Below are 17,803 nucleotides of genomic sequence, written 5' to 3' on the forward strand. Positions count from 1 at the left end.
TCACACCTTGCATGTACCTCTTGGTTATGGTATCTTGGCAGTTCAGGGGTACATGCACGGCATGCAGGTCTCTGTCTATATGAAACACAATACCACCTCCTCTGACACTTTCTGCACTGAAGGAGAACCCAAGCTGTGTGCCAGTCTGGCTCCCAGTGAAAAGCTGTCAGTCTGCACACAAAACAGGGAATCACCCCTTCCAGCCCCCAGATCAAGGCATTTGTAAGCAGTCTTTCAGCTGCGGGGTGTTCCCAGTCAAAGGCTCGATAGCAACGTGTTGAACTGCGGTATATCCCTCCCAAGAACACTCTGTCTCTCCCTCCGTCCTCCCGTTCTATGACTACCCAGCCCCTGATGGATGAAGAGACTGACTCGGTTCAAGCTGAAACCACCTGTGCAGAGCATGTCTCGGAGGCCGGGCTCTCCCAGCCCAGGCTTGAAGTTAGGCAGCCACTGTGGACAAAGCAACTCTCGCTTGTGTTATGAATAAATTGTTATCTATTTTTTTTCAGATTGCAGAGTTAAAACAAGTTGGATCAGTTGCTGTTAAGTTAGCTTCATTGTTAAGAGTTCTTCTTCAATTACCTGTTAATGGTTAGCATTTAACCATTGTCCCCCTGAGGCTTTCCAGGGAGGGACACAGGGACCCTGGGAGTACTAGAAGAATGGGAGTGGCATCAGAGCGAGTATGCAGATGACAAATGCATTGCACCAAATTTTGCAGTTTTCCAGGAAAACCCCTAAAAACAACGAGCCAACATAGAACTATGGGTACGTAGGTGATGTCTAGGGATGGGAGTATAGTCCAGTGCCTGCTTGGATCCTTTTTGCTTCTCACCCTAACCTGAAAGAATGTTGACTAGAGAGAGGAACCAAGGTGATGGACCAAAAAGGTGGAATCTCCTAATCTCTCGTGAGGATGGAATCCCCAGCTCTGCCTGCAGACCAGCGGACAAAGCTGCATCACCCTTCTCCTCTGTGCCACTCCTGGGAGCATCGGCGGCGTGGGCACGATCCGTCGATTGCTCTCCACCTGAGCTGATCCTTTTAAATAACGGCGTTAAAGAGGAGAAAGATCTCCTGCCCATTTATTTCAGCTTGTACCAAAAAAAAAAAAAACCCAAACAAAAAAAGCAGCAAACCCCTTAATGCAAGGGCTCTCATAGTAACAGCTGTCTAGACTGAAGGGCAGCGTTATCGCACTGCAAACATTTTACTCTTAGCCCAGGCGGGCTTGCTGGCTGCCTTCAGGTGGTTCCTGCCCCTTACCAACCAGCGGCGCTTGCTTGCAAATGCCGACTTGTGCCGTGCTCCTGCTAGCTGGGCTATCAGCTAGCGGTGTTCAAAGCAACCCTACAAAGCGCGGCTGATGCCCCGAGTGCCTGCCAGCCGTGCTGTCGGCCTGCTGCGCCGAGAACAATTTGGCAAGGCCCGGCTCATGGCCCTGCACCGCGCTGGCCCCGCTCGTTAGAGCCGCCCTGCACCACGCATGTGCTGCCGGCCAGGGGCTGCCTGCGCTGGGCATGCGCTGCTCGCTCTCCCAGGCGCTGCCGGCTGGCCGCCGCTGCCCCGGCTTTGCGCCGCCTCTGCCCGCCGCGCCGACCTGCGCCACGCTCACGGCGACCCAGCGCCCTTGAAATGTTCTTTGAAAAACCACAGTTACCCGAGAAACTAAACCAAGACCTCACTCCCCGCAGCGTGTTTCACCGTTCACTCACACACGCAAGCACGCACGTCCAGACGTGATAACCATACACAATCACAGTTCAAACCAACGCTCTGCCAGCTGCTCTGTCAGCTGGGGACCCCCCACCACCGGCCTCTCCCCGGCAGACGATTGCTTGCAAACTGCTTGTGCAAAACTGCACACAAAGACGTCTCTTATGTGACTTATCAGTAGCCAACCCTAAAAAAAGGAAAGGAATACATACCACTTCTGTCCATCAGCTTGGAGACAGAGGAGCTCCTTAGTCTAGGTTTCCTGCATTCCCTGGTCTTCTCCTGGTGTTATGAGTAAAAAAGTTATCTGTAGCTATGATATTTTATTAAAAACCCTTTCCTAGGATTTTTCCCCTCCTGAGGAGCTGAGGGCCTCAGGAAAGAAATGCAAACAATAACTATCTGCTGCTGTGGAATGCAACAGGTGCATCTTCCATTGGTCCATGGGGATTGTTTTCACTTGATGACCAATCACAGCCAACTGTGTTGAGCCTGTGAGAAGTCACAGGATTTTTGTTATGCACTCCATTCTGTTCTTCTTCTTTGTAGCCTTCTGGTCATTTTTTCCTCTCTGTTGTTTTAGTATAGTTTTAACGTAGTATTTCAATAGAATATATAATAAATCAGCCTTCTGAAATGGAGTCAAGCCTCGTGCCTCCACACCTGGGGTGTCCTCCCCAACAAATTATCCATTTTTTTTTAAGGCTGCAAAGTTAAACAGGTTGGGCCAGTTGTTGAGAGTTGAAATGTTGACTATTTGTTGTTGATAGCTTCATGTTGCAATCACCTCTTGTTAATAGTTTTTCTTCAATTACCTGTTAATGGTTAGAAATCAAGCACAATTTTCCCCCTGCTGCTTCCCCAGAGCCTGCAGGTAGCAGGGTGGGGGGGGTGACATCAGAGCTAGTATGCAGATGAGAATGCATTTCACCAAATTTTGCAATTTTCCAGGAAAAAAACTCCTAAAAACAAGCCAACATGGAATTAAGAAACATAAGTAATGTCTAAAGGTGAGGAACTTAATCCTTAGTATCTGCTAAGATCCTTTTTACTCCTCACCCTAACCTGAAAGGATGTCAGCTAGAAAGAGGACCTGGAATGTTAGACCAAAAAAGCGGAATTCCCACTACTCCCTCGAGGACGGAAGCCCCAGCTCTGCCTGCACACCAGCGGGCACAGCTGCATCATCCTCCTCCTCCGTGCCACTCCTGGGAGCAGCGGGGGTGCGGGCGACCTGTTGTTTCTCCCCAAACTGAGCTGAATTTTTTAATAAAGGCATTAAAAAGGAGAAAGATCTCCTGCCCTGTTTATGACACTGGCAATGTCCTTCATAGCAAGAAGCTTCAGAAATTTGCATTTTCCTATGCCCTTTGTACCTTGGCAGAGGTTTCTTAAGTAAAAGGTTAAAATTCAACACATAATTCTACAATTTAAAATATAAATGCTTAGTCCATATTGCTAACTTAATTGAACCCCCCCAAAAACCTCCATTTCAACAGCAGCCCCTGCCTGGCTCCTACCTGCCCACACCGTGGGCATCCACGGCTCCTCCTGGGCATGGAGCTCAGTCAGTGCTGCTGCTGGGTGGGCTTTGCTGCTGCTGCCACCTGGACACTGGGGTGACCACTTGTCCTAGGTTGCAGTATAAAGATGTATTCTATTCCCATCCTCAAGAGCTGCTGAAACCAGGAGGGGCATTGTTTCTTCCTTATCTCCTGTTAATGGGCCCATCAATATCTTGCCACATGACTCAGAGATAACTCCCTCCCAGAGCCATTTATGTTTCATGGCTAATCAAGGACCCACAGCATGAGGCAGAATGATATCAGCCCACTGTGAGATGCTCTGCCCACGGGGGAGGAGCTAAGCATCCCCAGCTGGATATAATCTGGGTTTTGGGACACAACAAGCAGTCTTTCCACTGGATTCTCAGAGGAACCGTCGCCCTTACCCACTGCTTTTCCAGAGGATGAGAGCTACCAGATTGTTTCTACAGGATCACCACTTCCACAAGTCCATTTCATCTGGACTGCTACCACCACCCTAACTAGCAGGGTGTCAGCAGGCTGTATTCTGACCCTGTCAGTGGTTTTTCTTTTGTATTATTGCATGTGTTTTGATTTTTTCCCTTTTTCTAATAAATTGTATTTCTGACTTGGAGTCTCTCACTGCTCTTGCTTTCCAACCAGAACAAAGATCCTTCTCTTTATTTAAACAGAAGAATAGGCCATTGCCTACCCTGCAAGCGGGGGGGGGGCGTGGGGGGTGGGGTGGGGTGTCACCTTCAGTGATTCCTAGAGGGCAAGGCCAGGGGGCTCAGGGGCAGAGGAAGGGATGTGTTGGTCTCAGGAAGGGCTGGAGGGTGCTGGGCTGGTCCTGGGGTCCCTAGAGGTACTTGAGTTGGCTGGGATGGGACAGACAAAGATAAAAAAAGGGATGAAGACATCTTGGGGAGGCCCATGGGGAGAGCAGGTGGCAGTGGGATCTACGGGGTAAAAGGAGGTTCCCTCGTAGACTGTTGTTCTGGGGTCCTCTTCACAGAAGACTTGAGAGGGCTGTCCAGGCCGTTCCTGCTGCTGGAGGAGCTGCTCGCGCTGTCTGGGTGTGAGGTGCAGCCACCGTCTTCCAACTCCGGTCCAGAGGTGCTCCTGTGGAGAGAGGAGGTGGCTGAGGCCCCAGCTGCCAGTGGCACACAGGGACCCTCGTGCACAGTAGGGCCCAGAGCTGGCAAGGCTCCCCAGCACGGCTGGAGCTGCTGGCACAGCTGGGCCCAGCTGGACAGCTGCCCCTCAAGGCCCCGGCCAGCAGGGCACGGCTCTGGGCAGGGTCCCTGGCCAGGAGCGGGCCCCAGAGCGCCTCTGCCTTTCAAGGGCAATCTCGGCCCTGCTCTTTCTCCTCCCCACCTCCCTCTGCCTCTGCCCCGTGCCCCTGGGGCTGCTCTTGGCCAGGCAGCCTCAGTGGGAGCCAGCACTGGCTGCTGCCCCAGCAGGGCCCCCAGGACAAGGCCCAGCAATTGAGAGGCCACTGGAAGCACTGGGCAGCAGCAGAACCCTCAGCCGAGTTATTTGGAGAACCATGGACTGGCCACAACTCCACTGCAGCCTAAATGGGAATGTTCCCTGTCCACGCTGGACTTTGAAAAGAAGCTGTTGGAGGGGGCGGGCAATAAAACACTCACTGTTTTCTGTTCCAGGAATACCAGATTCCAATGCAGCACAAGATGAAGACAAGCTCCAAATAAAGCATGCCTGCCAGAAACCCTAGCCAGCAGCCTGTTCCCTGACAGAAACCCCTTCCGAGGCCATCCTGGGCATTGGGAACAGGTCTTGTGGTGCCGGCTGCATCTGTGGGTGCAATGGGGAGCGTGAGCCCGTGCTGTGCTGCACTGCTGAGCTGGCAGCACGGTGGATACGGGCAGGACGTTCTCTGTTTCCCCCAGAGCTGGGACCTGCAGGCACCTTGTCGGCCCTTGGCACAGGCTGTGCCAGCCAACAAAGCCCAGCAGGCCGGGAGGAGAGCCCGGGGGCAGCGCAGCTGCTTGGGCAGTGGCTGCTGCCAGGGACAGGGGCCAAAGCCATCCCTGAGCAGCCACTGCCAGCCCTGGCCCTCCCTGCCCTGTGACAGCTCCCCCAGCCCCAGGGGACAGGCTCAGGCCCTGTCAGGACCCAGCGCAGCCCCTGCCCAGTCGGGAGCCAGGGCTGGCTCTGGCCCTGGGCTGGCGGCAGGGCTCCCGCTCGGGGCTGCTCCTGTGCCTTGGGCCTCTGGGCACTCAGGGCCAGCTCCGCAGCAGCTGCAGCGCCAGGGACGTTGCTGCACCAGTCCCGTTTCCCCGGGGCTCTGAACCAGCTCCAGAGGCCTGGAAGCCGAGGCGCCTCCAGCTTTGGCTGCTGCCGGGCCGGGCAGGGGCAGGCCCTGGGGGAAGAGCTGCTGCCACACAGCCCCAGCCAGGGCTGATCCCGGCACAGCAATTACCTGCTGTGCCTGTGCCCGTGTCTGGCATCGCCTTCCTTCCTGCAGCTGTGGCTTCCATTGAGCCACTGCTTCTCCCTGGGTGTTCCTCCTCCTGCAGAGCCTTTTGGTCCATCACTTGAAAAAGGAAAAAAGGGACAACTGGAACAAATGGAAACATTCCCCACTGGGGATGTGTCATCCTCATCAGGCAATGCTTGTTAAAGTCACAGGTAAAGATCAGGAAAATGCCCAGGTAATTGGGGCTAGGCCAGTGCACTCCCTTCAGCAAACAGCTGCACCTCCTGATCTTCTCAGAGACTGGGAAATGGCAGGGGATCTCAGGCCCACGGTACAGTTGGGGCACCCTATCAGCTAATGCCAAATTCCATCCTGCAGAGGCTGGGGAGGAATTGCAGCCAGGCCAGGATGGGAAACAGCCCTGCAGGGCGTGAAAGCAGCAGCGGGGCAGAGAGGCTGCCATGGATCCCTTCCTGCTGTGCCGGGCACGGCGTGTCCAGATGTGCAGCCAAAGCCCCCGGCTGCTGAGTCCCAGGGGAAGCATGAGGGAAAGGCACCCACCTTGTCCTCCGGGTGCTTCCTTCTGTGTTTCTGTCAGGAATTCATCTGCCTCATGAGACTTTTTAGCTGCAGTATCTTGGGTCTTCCCTTTCGGAGGAACTTAAGAGAAAGTAGTTCCATTTCCCAGGAATGGGTCCCACAAAAGCAGGGCTCAGCCTGTGGGGTCAGCAGGGACACACTACTCACCCCTGCCATGGGAGCTGGGTTGGGGCCAAGCATCCAGCCCTGGAGTTGGAGAAGTCCTCCCTGCAGACACACCTGAAACTCAACAGCCACAGAAGCTTCTGCCATCTCTGCTGATCTGCACGGGCACCACTGAGCCGCAGGAGCGGTGAGGGGATCGCGCAGGGGGAGGGCACACACGTGTATGGTTCTGTGCTGGCACCTGCAGCGCTGCCTCCCTGGCCCAGCGTTGGGCTCTGAGCTGGCACCTCTCCCAGGGGAAAGGCCTTGACCTACCCTCAGCATCTCCCAGAGCCTCAGTCCTGGATGTGGGGCCTTCACCGGCAGGTTCAGCTGCAAAGAAAGGCAGGACAGAAGAGCTCCTGTGGCACTGCAGGAGATCCTCAGGCTGCCCACAAGGCTCAGCCCCGGGGCACAGCCCTGGACCCAGCCCCTTCCCTCTCTGCTCTTCTCTGTGATTGCACAGAGCACATGGAAGGACACACTGGCATTGCACACGGGAGGAAGATTGAAAGCTAAATGCTCCTTCCTCCCACTGACAGTGATACTGTGCGACTCCTCAGGGATCCAGAAGGGAGCAGGGCAAGAATTTCAAAATTCTTCAGCCCTTACATAATGTTAAGGGAAATGGCTCATGAGTGAGCTCTTGTCACATTGATCCTGATTATTCTGTCAAGAAAGGCACACGGAGGAATAGCCTCCAGCATCCTCCAGGAATTTCAAGCCATTTTCCAGCAGGGCTTCCAAAAAATCCAAGTCATGATTCCAGTCTTGAAAGGATCAGAGATCAGAACGATATCAGTGGCATTCTGGGATCCCCTTCTGGCACAGGGAACTGGGCACTGCCAGGGGGTCGGGTAAGGCCGTGGGAGCCAGATGTGAATAGACATGGCCAAAGTTGCACAGGGGCCTGGGGAGCTCTGGGCTGGGTCCTGGTCATTCTCCACATTCTTTCCCTGCACTCAGCAACATCCCAGGGAGGGGTGGCTGGAGCACCACAGGGCCCCGGGGCTCTCTCCTTCACATACAAAAGAAATCCTCACAAAAGCCCTGGGGAAAACTGCAGCAGGCAGTGCCACAGCTGTCGCTCCCTCCCTCCCTCTGTCCCTCCTGCCCTCCTTCTGCTGGGACAGCTCCCAGATCCCAAGGGCAAACAGCCAAGCCCTCTCAGGACACACTGGAGCCTTGCTCTCCCCCTCTGTCCTTTCCCCACCGTGGGCACCCAGTGCAGTCGCTGCCAGGTTTCAGGACATGTCTCCCACGGAGGGACCCCAGCAGGACTGCTCAGGACCCGAGTGCCCTGAGCCTGCTCGGGATAATTCCCCTGGGCTGTGCCGCTCTAGTCCAGGCTGTGCCCGCACTGCCAAGCAGCAGAGAGGGCAGCTGAAGCCTCAGCAGGGCTCAGGCCCAGAGGCACAGCAATTACCTCCTGTGCCTGTGCCTGGCATGGCCTCCCTTCCTGCAGCAGAGGCTGGCACAGAACCACTGCTTCCTCCGGGAAATGCTTCCTTCTGCACAGGCTCTCCTTTCATTTCTGGAGGATGGAAAAGAGACAGCTGGATCAGATGGAAACATTCCTGACTGGGAATGGGGAAGGGGACAAGTTCAGGAAGCATCACTTGTGAAAGGAATGCATAAGGATCAGAAAACACCCAGGATTTTGGGACAACCCAAGGCTGCTTCCTTCCCCAAACAGCCCCAGTATCTGATCTGCCTGGACACCAGGAAATTGCAGGGGATCTGAGGGTGGGCATGTCCGGTGGTGCAACTGGGGCTATCTGTCAGCTGATGCCAAATGCCTTCCTGCAGAGGATGGGCAGAAGCTGCAGCCAGGCCAGGCTGGGAAACAGCCCTGCAGGGCATGAAAGCAGCAGCAGGGCAACAAGGCTGCCATGGATCCCTTCCCGCTGTGCCGGGCACGGCGTGTCCAGATGTGCAGCCAAAGCCCCCGGCTGCGGAGTCCCAGGGGCAGTATGTGGGAAATGCACCCACCTTGCCTTCTCTGCAGACATTCCTTCAGCATTTGCCACATGACTTCTAATGGGTCCTGGAATTTCTTGCCTGCCATGTCTTTGGTCTCTCCTGTCGTAGGACCTTAAGAGAAAGTAGTTCCATTTCTCAGCAATGGATCCAACAAAAGCAGGGCTCAGCCTGTGGGGTCAGCAGGGACACACTGCTCACCCCTGTGATGGGAGCTGGGCTTTTGTGCAGCATCCAAGGTAGGAGTTGGTGGAGTTGTCCCTTCAGACACGGCTGTAACACAACAGCCAGAGAAGCTTCTGTCACCTGCTTCTTGCCAGTCAGTCAAACATTACGCCTTGGTGGGACAGTGAGAACATACCTGCAGAATGCTCGGAGGGCTTCACAACTTCAGAGCGCCAGGCTAATGGAGAATCCTTCCCAGCATCCCAGTCTGGAAGCAAACCAAGATGAGAACTGTTTCCATTGTCTGCCAGGGCTGGCTCTGGCCCTGGGCTGGCGGCAGGGCTCCCGCTCGGGGCTGCTCCTGTGCCTTGGGCCTCTGGGCACTCAGGGCCAGCTCCGCAGCAGCTGCAGCGCCAGGGACGTTGCTGCACCAGTCCCGTTTCCTCGGGGCTCTGAACCAGCTCCAGAGGCCTGGAAGCCGAGGCGCCTCCAGCTTTGGCTGCTGCCGGGCCGGGCAAGGGCAGGCCCTGGGGGAAGAGCTGCTGCCACACAGCCCCGGCCAGGGCTGAGCCCGGCACAGCAATTACCTGCTGTGCCTGTGCCCGTGTCTGGCAATGCCTTCCTTCCTGCAGCAGGGGCTGGCACCGAAGATGGAGTGCTTCCTTCAAGAAATGCCAGCTTCCACTGAAGCACTATGTCCATCTCTTGAGAAAGGAAGGGAGACAGCTGCATCAGATGGAGCTGTTCCCCACTAGGGTGGTGGCATCATAGGTAATATTTGTGAAATTTATGGAGCAGGAAAATGGCTAGGTTACAGTGGCATGATGAGAGCACTTCCACCTCCAAACAGACACCCTTTTCCTAATCTGCAGGGCTGGATATTGTGGGGGATCTCAGGGTGTGTTACAGTTTGGGCTGCCTGTCAGCTGATGCCAAATGCCTTCCTGCAGAGGCTGGGCAGAAGCTACAGCCAGGCCAGGCTGGGAAACAACCCTGCAGGGTGTGAAAGCAGCAGCGGGGCAGCGAGACTGCCATGGATGCCTTCCAGCTGTGCCGGGCACGGCGTGTCCAGATGTGCAGCCAAAGGCCCCGGCTGCTGAGACCCAGGGGAAGCATGAGAGAAATGCACCCACCTTCTCTTGTCTGCAGGGGCTCCTTCAGCTCTTGCCTAATCTGTTTGGATGGTTGCAGGGACATCTTATCTGTTGTATCTTGGACTTTCCCTGTTGGAGTACCTTAGAGAAAATATTTCCATTTCCCAGGAATGGATCCTACAAAAGCAAGGCTCAGCCTTTGAGGTCAGCAGGGACACACTACTCACCCCTGTCATGGGAGCTGGCCTTGCGTATAACATCCAAGGTAGGAGCTGGAGAAGCTGGAGAAGTCCTCCCTGTAGACACATCTGTAACACAACAGCCACAGAAGCTTCTGTCACCTGCTTCCTGCCCGCTTGTCTACAATTCTTCCTTGGTGGCACACTGAGAACATACCTGCAGGAGGCTCCAAGGGCTTCAAAACTTTATTCATCCAAGCTGATGGAGAAGCCTTCCCAGCAACCTCATCTAGAACGAAGCACAGATGAGAACATTTTTCAGGGTGTGCTGGGATCCCCTTCTGCCACAGGGAACTGGGCACTGCCAGGGGGTCGGTAAGGCCGTGGGAGCCAGATGTGAATAGACATGGCCAAAGCTGCCCAGGGGCCTGGGGAGCTCTGGGCTGGCTCCTGGTCATTCTCCACACTCTTTCCCTGCCCTCAGCAACATCCCAGGGAGGGGTGGCTGGCGCACCACAGGGCCCTGGGACTCTCCCCCACACACACAGAAGAAATCCTCCCTAATGCCCTGGGGCAAACTGCGGCAGGCAGTGACACAGCTATATCTCCCTACCTCCCTCTGTCCCTCTTGCCCTCCTTCTGTGGGGACACCCCCCAGATCCCAAGGGCAAACAGCCAGGCCCTCTCAGGACACACTGGAGCCTTGCTGTCCCCCTCTGTCCTGTCCCCACTGTGGGCACCCCGTGCAGTCGCTGCCAGGTTTCAGGACATGTCTCCCACGGAGGGACCCCAGCAGGACTGCTCAGTACCCGAGTGCCCTGAGCCTGCTCGGGATAATTCCCCTGGGCTGTGCCGCTCTAGTCCAGGCTGTGCCCGCACTGCCAAGCAGCAGAGAGGGCAGCTGAAGCCTCAGCAGGGCTCAGGCCCAGAGGCACAGCAATTACCTCCTGTGCCTGTGCCTGGCATGGCCTCCCTTCCTGCAGCAGAGGCTGGCACGGAACCACTGCTTCCTCCGGGAAATGCTTCCTTCTGCACAGGCTCTCCTTTCATTTCTGGAGAATGGAAAAGAGACAGCTGGATCAGATGGAAACATTCCTCACTGGGAATGGGGAAGGGGACAATTTCAGGAGGCATCATTTTTGAAAGGAATGCATAAGGATCAGAAAACACCCAGGATTTTGGGACAACCCAAGGCTGCTTCCTTCCCCAAACAGCCCCAGTATCTGATCTGCCTGGACACCAGGAAATTGCAGGGGATCTGAGGGTGGGCCGGACTGTGGTGCAATTGGGGCTGTCTGTCAGCTGATGCCAAATGCCTTCCTGCAGAGGCTGGGCAGAAGCTACAGCCAGGCCAGGCTGGGAAACAGCCCTGCAGGGCGTGAAAGCAGCAGCAGGGCAGCGAGGCTGCCATGGATCCCTTCCGCCTGTGCCGGGCACGGCGTGTCCAGATGTGCAGCCAAAGCCCCCAGCTGCTGAGTCCCAGGGGAAGCATGAGGGAAATGCACCCACCTTGTCTTCTCTGCAGACGTTCCTTCAGCATTTGCCACATGATTTCTAATGGGTCCTGGAATTTCTTGCCTGCCATATCTTTGGTCTCTCCTGTCGGAGGACCTTAAGAGAAATTAGTTCCATTTCCCAGGAACGGATCCCACAAAAGCAGGGCTCAGCCTTTGGGGTCCGCAGGGACACACTACTCACCCCTGCCATGGGAGCTGGGCTTATGTGCAGCATCCAAGGTAGGAGTTGGTGGAGTTGTCCCTTCAGACACGGCTGTAAAACAACAGCCAGAGAAGCTTCTGTCACCTGGTCCTGAGCAGTATGTCAAACATTACGCCTTGGTGGGACAGTGAGAACATACCTACAGAATGCTCGGAGGGCTTCACAACTTCAGAGCGCCAGGCTAATGGAGAATTCTTCCCAGCCTCCCAGTCTGGAAGCAAACCAAGATGAGAACTGTTTCCAGTGTGTGCTAGGGCTGGCTCTGGCCCTGGGCTGGAGGCAGGGCTCCCGCTCGGGGCTGCTCCTGTGCCTTGGGCCTCTGGGCACTCAGGGCCAGCTCCGCAGCAGCTGCAGCGCCAGGGACGTTGCTGCACCAGTCCCGTTTCCTCGGGGCTCTGAACCAGCTCCAGAGGCCTGGAAGCCGAGGCGCCTCCAGCTTTGGCTGCTGCCGGGCCGGGCAAGGGCAGGCCCTGGGGGAAGAGCTGCTGCCACACAGCCCCAGCCAGGGCTGATCCCAGCACAGCAATTACCTGCTGTGCCTGTGCCCGTGTCTGGCAATGCCTTCCTTCCTGCAGCAGGGGCTCGCACTGAAGATGGAGTGCTTCCTTCAGGAATTGCCACCTTCCACTGAAGCTCTATGTCAATCTCTTGAGAAAGGAAGGGAGACAGCTGCATCAGATGGAGCTGTTCCCCACTAGGGTGGTGGCATCATAGGTAATATTTGTGAAATTTATGGAGCAGAAAAATGGCCAGGTTACAGTGGCATGATGAGAGCACTTCCACCTCCAAACAGACACCCTTTTCCTAATCTGCAGGGCTAGTTATAGTGGGGGATCTCAGGGTGTGTTACAGTTAGGGCTGCCTGTCAGCTGATGCCAAATAACTTCCGTCAGAGGCTGGGCAGAAGCTGCAGCCAGGCCAGGCTGAGAAGCAGCCCTGCAGGGCGTGAAAGCAGCAGCGGGGCAGCGAGGCTGCCATGGATCCCTTCCCGCTGTGCCGGGCACGGCGTGTCCAGATGTGCAGCCAAAGCCCCCGGCTGCTGAGTCCCAGGGGAAGCATGAGGGAAATGCACCCACCTTGTCCTCTCTGCCGTATTTCCTTCAGCTCTTGCTTCGTCTCTTTGGGTGGTTCCAGGGATATATTGTCTCTTGGGTCTTGGATCTTCCCTGTCAGAGGAACTTAGAGAAAAATACTTCCATTTCCCAGGAATGGATCCCACAAAAGCAGGGCTCAGCCTGTGGGGTCAGCAGGGACACACTACTCACCCCTGTGATGGGAGCTGGGTTGGGGCCAAGCATACATCCTTGGAGCTGGAAAAGTCCTCCCCACAGACACACCTGAAACTCAACAGCCACAGAAGCTTCTGCCATCTCTGCTGATCTGCACGGCCACCACTGAGCCGCAGGAGCGGTGAGGGGATCGTGCAGAGCGAGGGCACACACGTGCATGGTTCTGTGCTGGCACCTGCAGCGATGCCTCCCTGGCCCAGCGTTGGGCTCTGAGCTGGCACCTCTCCCAGGGGAAAGGCCTTGACCTACCCTCAGCATCTCCCAGAGCCTCAGTCCTGGATGTGGGGCCTTCACCGGCAGGTTCAGCTGCAAAGAAAGGCAGGACACAAGAGCTCTTGTGGCACTGCAGGAGATCCTCAGGCTGCCCACAAGGCTCAGCCCCGGGGCACAGCCCTGGGCCCGGCCCCTTCCCTCTCTGCTCTTCTCTGTGATTGCACAGAGCACACGGAAGGACACACTGGCATTGCACACGGGAGGAAGATTGAAAGCTAAATGCTCCTTCCTCCCACTGACAGTGATCCTGTGGGAGCCCTCAGGCCTCCAGAAGGGAGCTGGGCAAGGTTTCCAGATTCTTTCAATCTTAAGATTATATTAAGGGAATTGGTTTATAAGTGAGCTTCAGTTGCGCTGACCCTGATTATTCACTAAGGAAGGTCAGAATGAAAACTTGCCTCCAGCATCCTCCAGGAACTTCAAACCATCATTCATCAGGATTTCCCGTGAACCCATGTCACGATTCCAGTCTAGAAGGGAGCAGAGATCAGAAACATTTCCATGGTGTGCTGGGATCCCCATCTGCCACAGTGAACTGGGCAATGCAGGGGTGTTGGGTGAGGCTGTGGGAGCCAGATGTGAATGGACATGGCCAAAGGTACATAGGGGCCTGTGGAGCTCTGGGCTGGCTCCTGGTCACTCTCCAACCTCTTTGCAGGCCCTTTGCAACATCCCTGGAGGGGTGGTTGGAGTAGCCCAGGGCCCGTGGGGTCTCTCTCCCTCCCACAGAGGAAACCCTCCCTAAAGCCCTGGGCAAAACCATCCCCAGCACTTCCCAGGGAGCAGGGAGCGCTGTCCCGGGAAAGGGTAGCCAGGCTGCCGGCTCACCTGCTCGCCGCGCTTGCAGCGGAGCAGCCTGGGCAGCCCTGGCAGGCAGGGCCACGGCCAGGAGCAGCAGGAGTAGGAGGCGCAGAGCAAGGGCCATGGTGGCTTGTCCTCCGCCAGTCCCGCAGCTCTTGCTGCCACCGCTGTCCCGACACCGCTGTCCCAAGGTCAGCACCGCTGCTGCCACCGCCGCTGCTGCCGCAACAGTTGTGCTCAGGGACTGACTGCTGGCTCCTTGTGCTGCTGTGCAACCACGGGGCTCTGGCACTCTGGCACCTCTGTGACCTCAGGGCCTGCTGAGAGCTCAGCCTGCTGTGACCCCAGAGCCCTGCTGTGACCTCATGGCCTCAGCTGTACCCCCAGAATGTGTGCCCGTCCGCATGAATGGACTGCCCTGATTGTAATTTTTTTGCTGCATCAAAGGGCCATTGCTCAGCAAAACCTTTCTTTTGCCTGCTGACATTGCTGGTCAGGCTGCGTCCCTCAAGATGCTCTTATTGTTGCAGTTCAAATTTATTTTATTGATTCCATTTTAAGTGTTGTTTAAGGGCTCTGTTGTGCCCCCATGTTCTTCCTGAGTTGGTTTACCTGTGGGTTTTACCCTCCCTCCAAACTGTCCCTCGTGCCCTTCCCCACCCCTTGGTCCAGCTCTTTCCCTGCCTGTCAAGGCAACCCAGCCCCTTGGTTCCCAAACCTTTGGGCCAATCCCTGACTGCAACTCCACTTTGGAATTCCCCTACTCCTGGGAGCCCCATTGGCCCTTGTGACCCATCCTCTCCACCCTCCTACCCCAATTGGCCCCAGACACTTGACGTAATCCCCTCACTCCTCTCCAGAGGATTCCCTATTGGTTCATTGTTTGCATCCACCCCATGACTCGTATGTGTACAAAACCCCTTGGGCAGTACAGCTAGGGGCTTTTCATCCTGTTCTCTTCACCTGGACTAAGCTGTTCCTTGTGGAACCTGAAGACGGGACGCCTCCTCCTTTCTCCTGTGCTTCGTTCCTGTCGTGGCTTGTGTCTGACACTGGAGAGCAAGTGGCACTAAAGGTTCTGCCTCTGGTAAATCCCCATAGCGAGGCAGTTCCCGACTCCTGCCGTAGTGCCGGAGTTCTAAGAGCTAGCCCAGGTTCCAGCACTCGCTTCACTAATGTACCGAATGGCCCTTCTTCAGTGCCTGCTCTGGTGCTCTGCCAGCTCACACAGCAGAGTGTGATTCACATACTGCAGCCCAGAGTTAGGTTGTTGCAACATTGAAATGGGTGTGGTTGGCAGGATGGCTGGGCATAAATCACTACAGAACTAAAGCAAATGCGTGCACGGTCCCAGGCTGGACTTGAATAGGCACAGGAATTGTGGAAAGATGAGGACAAGATAGCAGAGAACAATGGAAAAACCAGCTGAAAAGAAAAGGAGGACATGCTAAAGGAGTTATTTGTGCACATTTGGGGCTATATTTTTCTTGGTTTTCTGTTACATCATGATGGACAGTTACTAGATTTCTCCTCCCATTCTTTGGAATCTCTTTTACAATTTTGATTAGATCCTGATGTTACATTGTTTTACTAGGGTTAAATTCATTCCTGTGGGTGTGAATGGTAACTTGTTGTAGGTTGTGTAGTTTGATTTTATTAACTGGTAGGATATGACTGGTGCTGATTATACAAAGTCACACCCAGTAACCTTAACAAAGTAGCAAATAGAAAAATTGGAATGTTTCTTAACAGATACTTAAGGGTACCTTGTGTGCGGTTCATGGGTGAGAAAGCTATCTCAGCAATGCCCTGGGAAAGCACCATTGTCTAAGTCAGTGAAAATTCATTCCTTTCCCATGGTTCGAATGCTGTACTCCCTTTCCCATCCCACTCATCCTGTACCCTTTGTATCTTTCATTAGTTACTCCTGTGAAAACTTTTCCCCTCCCATCCCCCTCCATGTAGCTGTGCACAAAATCTGTAACTTTCCCCAGAGATCTCACACTCGCCCTGGTGTCCCTCTGCTGGTGTTACCATCCTTGCTGTCCCTTGGACTCACCGAGTGTCCCTCAGCCTACCCTTCGTGTTTTCCTATCCTTTTTGGACCCTGCAATAAATCAGTTGAAATTATCCAGGACTTGAGCTGCCCTCCTTCTGTCTGGTGAAGAGAAACATCTAGCCTGGGTCGAGCGGGTGAAAATCCTGACCCCGGCAACCTTGCTCTTATCAATTTCTGTGACATCACACACAGTCCTTAAACACACACAGGCATCACCTATGTACACTAGTACCATTTATTTGTTGGTATCTGGGTGGATCTCAAAGTGGCAAATGCCTTGGTCATTGTCAAGGCATATGTCTTGAGCACTAATCACATTACTGTCACAGATGAATCCCTGTTGTTCTTGAGCAATGCAAGGTTCCGAGTTTACGGTTTGCCATCTCCCCTGGATTTTCCAAGCCCATACCCTGTATTCTGAGGGGTGTAATGCTGGCTGCTCGTGACTGAGCCCTAAGGCAGCAATGGCATGAATAGCGTGAACTGTGCCATTACGCAGAGTGAGCACGAAGGCTGGAGCTGTGTTAGTGGGGGGATTATATGTAAAATTACCATGGTCCACCAAGACTGGAAATCTTTCTCAATGTCTGTAGCACTGCCCCAGACCACCTTTTGCACTTCAGTTGGAAAGACTCCTTCACTTCCTTCTCTTACGATTAAAGCAGCTGTTGACTGTACCCATAATTGTGTTTGTATATAGCTGAGGGCTAAAGATATGTTATCCTGTGCCCCCTTTAATGTGTCTGCTAGCAAGCTATCGTCTTGATCTTCAATTTCTCTCCATTTCGGCAGCACCCTCGAGACTTGCCACTGACTGTTTTCCTATGCCAAAAGAGATGAATGTAAAGGCTGTTTTAATTTTATTGGATGGCTAGCTGCTACAGCTAATTTGTTCATTAATATTTCTGAGTCAATCCTATTCAAAACCCCTAGCCCAGTCCCTAACATCTTGGTTAAATCCCTTTGCATTCTGTCTCTGAAGCGCGCGTGTTTTTGTAGCCATCTTGTCCATCCCTCGAAGGATGACCTTATGAAGGGGGAACAAGGTGGCTGAACTGTCGAGATAGTAGTTTGCATTAACAGTTTGAAATGTCATAATCCTGGATTAAATAACTGTTGTTGTTGATCCGTATTCCTTATTATGTATGGGCCAATTTCATAAACTCTAGGTTCAAGCTTCAATGGCGTATTTTGGGTTTGTCCTTGAGTGCTGGGGTGGGTTGTAACAGGCTTAGCTATAGCATTTATTTTAAATTTGAAAGACAGCCCAATAGTGTTGCAGGCCCAGAGGCAAACCATGTCGACAGTTTGTCTTAATGTGAAGTTGTGCCAACAGTCCAATTCATTTGGACGATTGCAAATCTTCCAGTGCTTATTTACACTGATTTGGGTTGCTTTACTATAGGTAGTCCCAATAATCATTCTACACCCTATCTTAATTACCTCCCCCATGGTCCCTTGAAGTCACCACAACCTCTGTTTCTGCCACTGCAGCGTTTTTTATATTTGCTTTTTGCACATGACCACAGTTGTTAGGTTTAAACCTTTTAAATGGGAAGGTTTTCCCATGGATCCGGTGTATTGAGTAAGGGCTTGGGACCAAGGCCATTCAGCATTGTTCTGGCTAGGAGTACTTTCTAATTTTTGGATTACAGCAATGATTGTAAACAACACTTCAGCGCAAATCCCCACCCACCATGATGCATTCATTTTGTGCGGGTAAGTTTCAGTTCCAGTTTACCATCACCCGGTGTTATTCTCCAAGGGGCTTCTGGAGCTTTCTTAACACGGCTGTGGTGGATCCAAGCACTT

General features: G+C 54.1%; 1 long non-coding RNA gene across 1 annotated transcript; it reads right to left on the reverse strand.

The window, feature by feature from the left end:
* Nucleotides 1-5,712: 5,712 nt before the first annotated feature.
* On the reverse strand, nucleotides 5,713-6,767 carry LOC135307299 (uncharacterized). Its single transcript, XR_010368004.1, has 4 exons — nucleotides 6,709-6,767; nucleotides 6,436-6,507; nucleotides 6,250-6,336; nucleotides 5,713-5,805 (listed from the first exon to the last, which is right to left on the reverse strand). It is a non-coding gene; the product is annotated as an uncharacterized LOC135307299 (long non-coding RNA).
* Nucleotides 6,768-17,803: the final 11,036 nt, after the last annotated feature.

This window comes from Passer domesticus, chromosome 9 (assembly GCF_036417665.1).
Source record: "Passer domesticus isolate bPasDom1 chromosome 9, bPasDom1.hap1, whole genome shotgun sequence".
Taxonomy (NCBI): Eukaryota; Metazoa; Chordata; class Aves; order Passeriformes; family Passeridae; genus Passer; species Passer domesticus.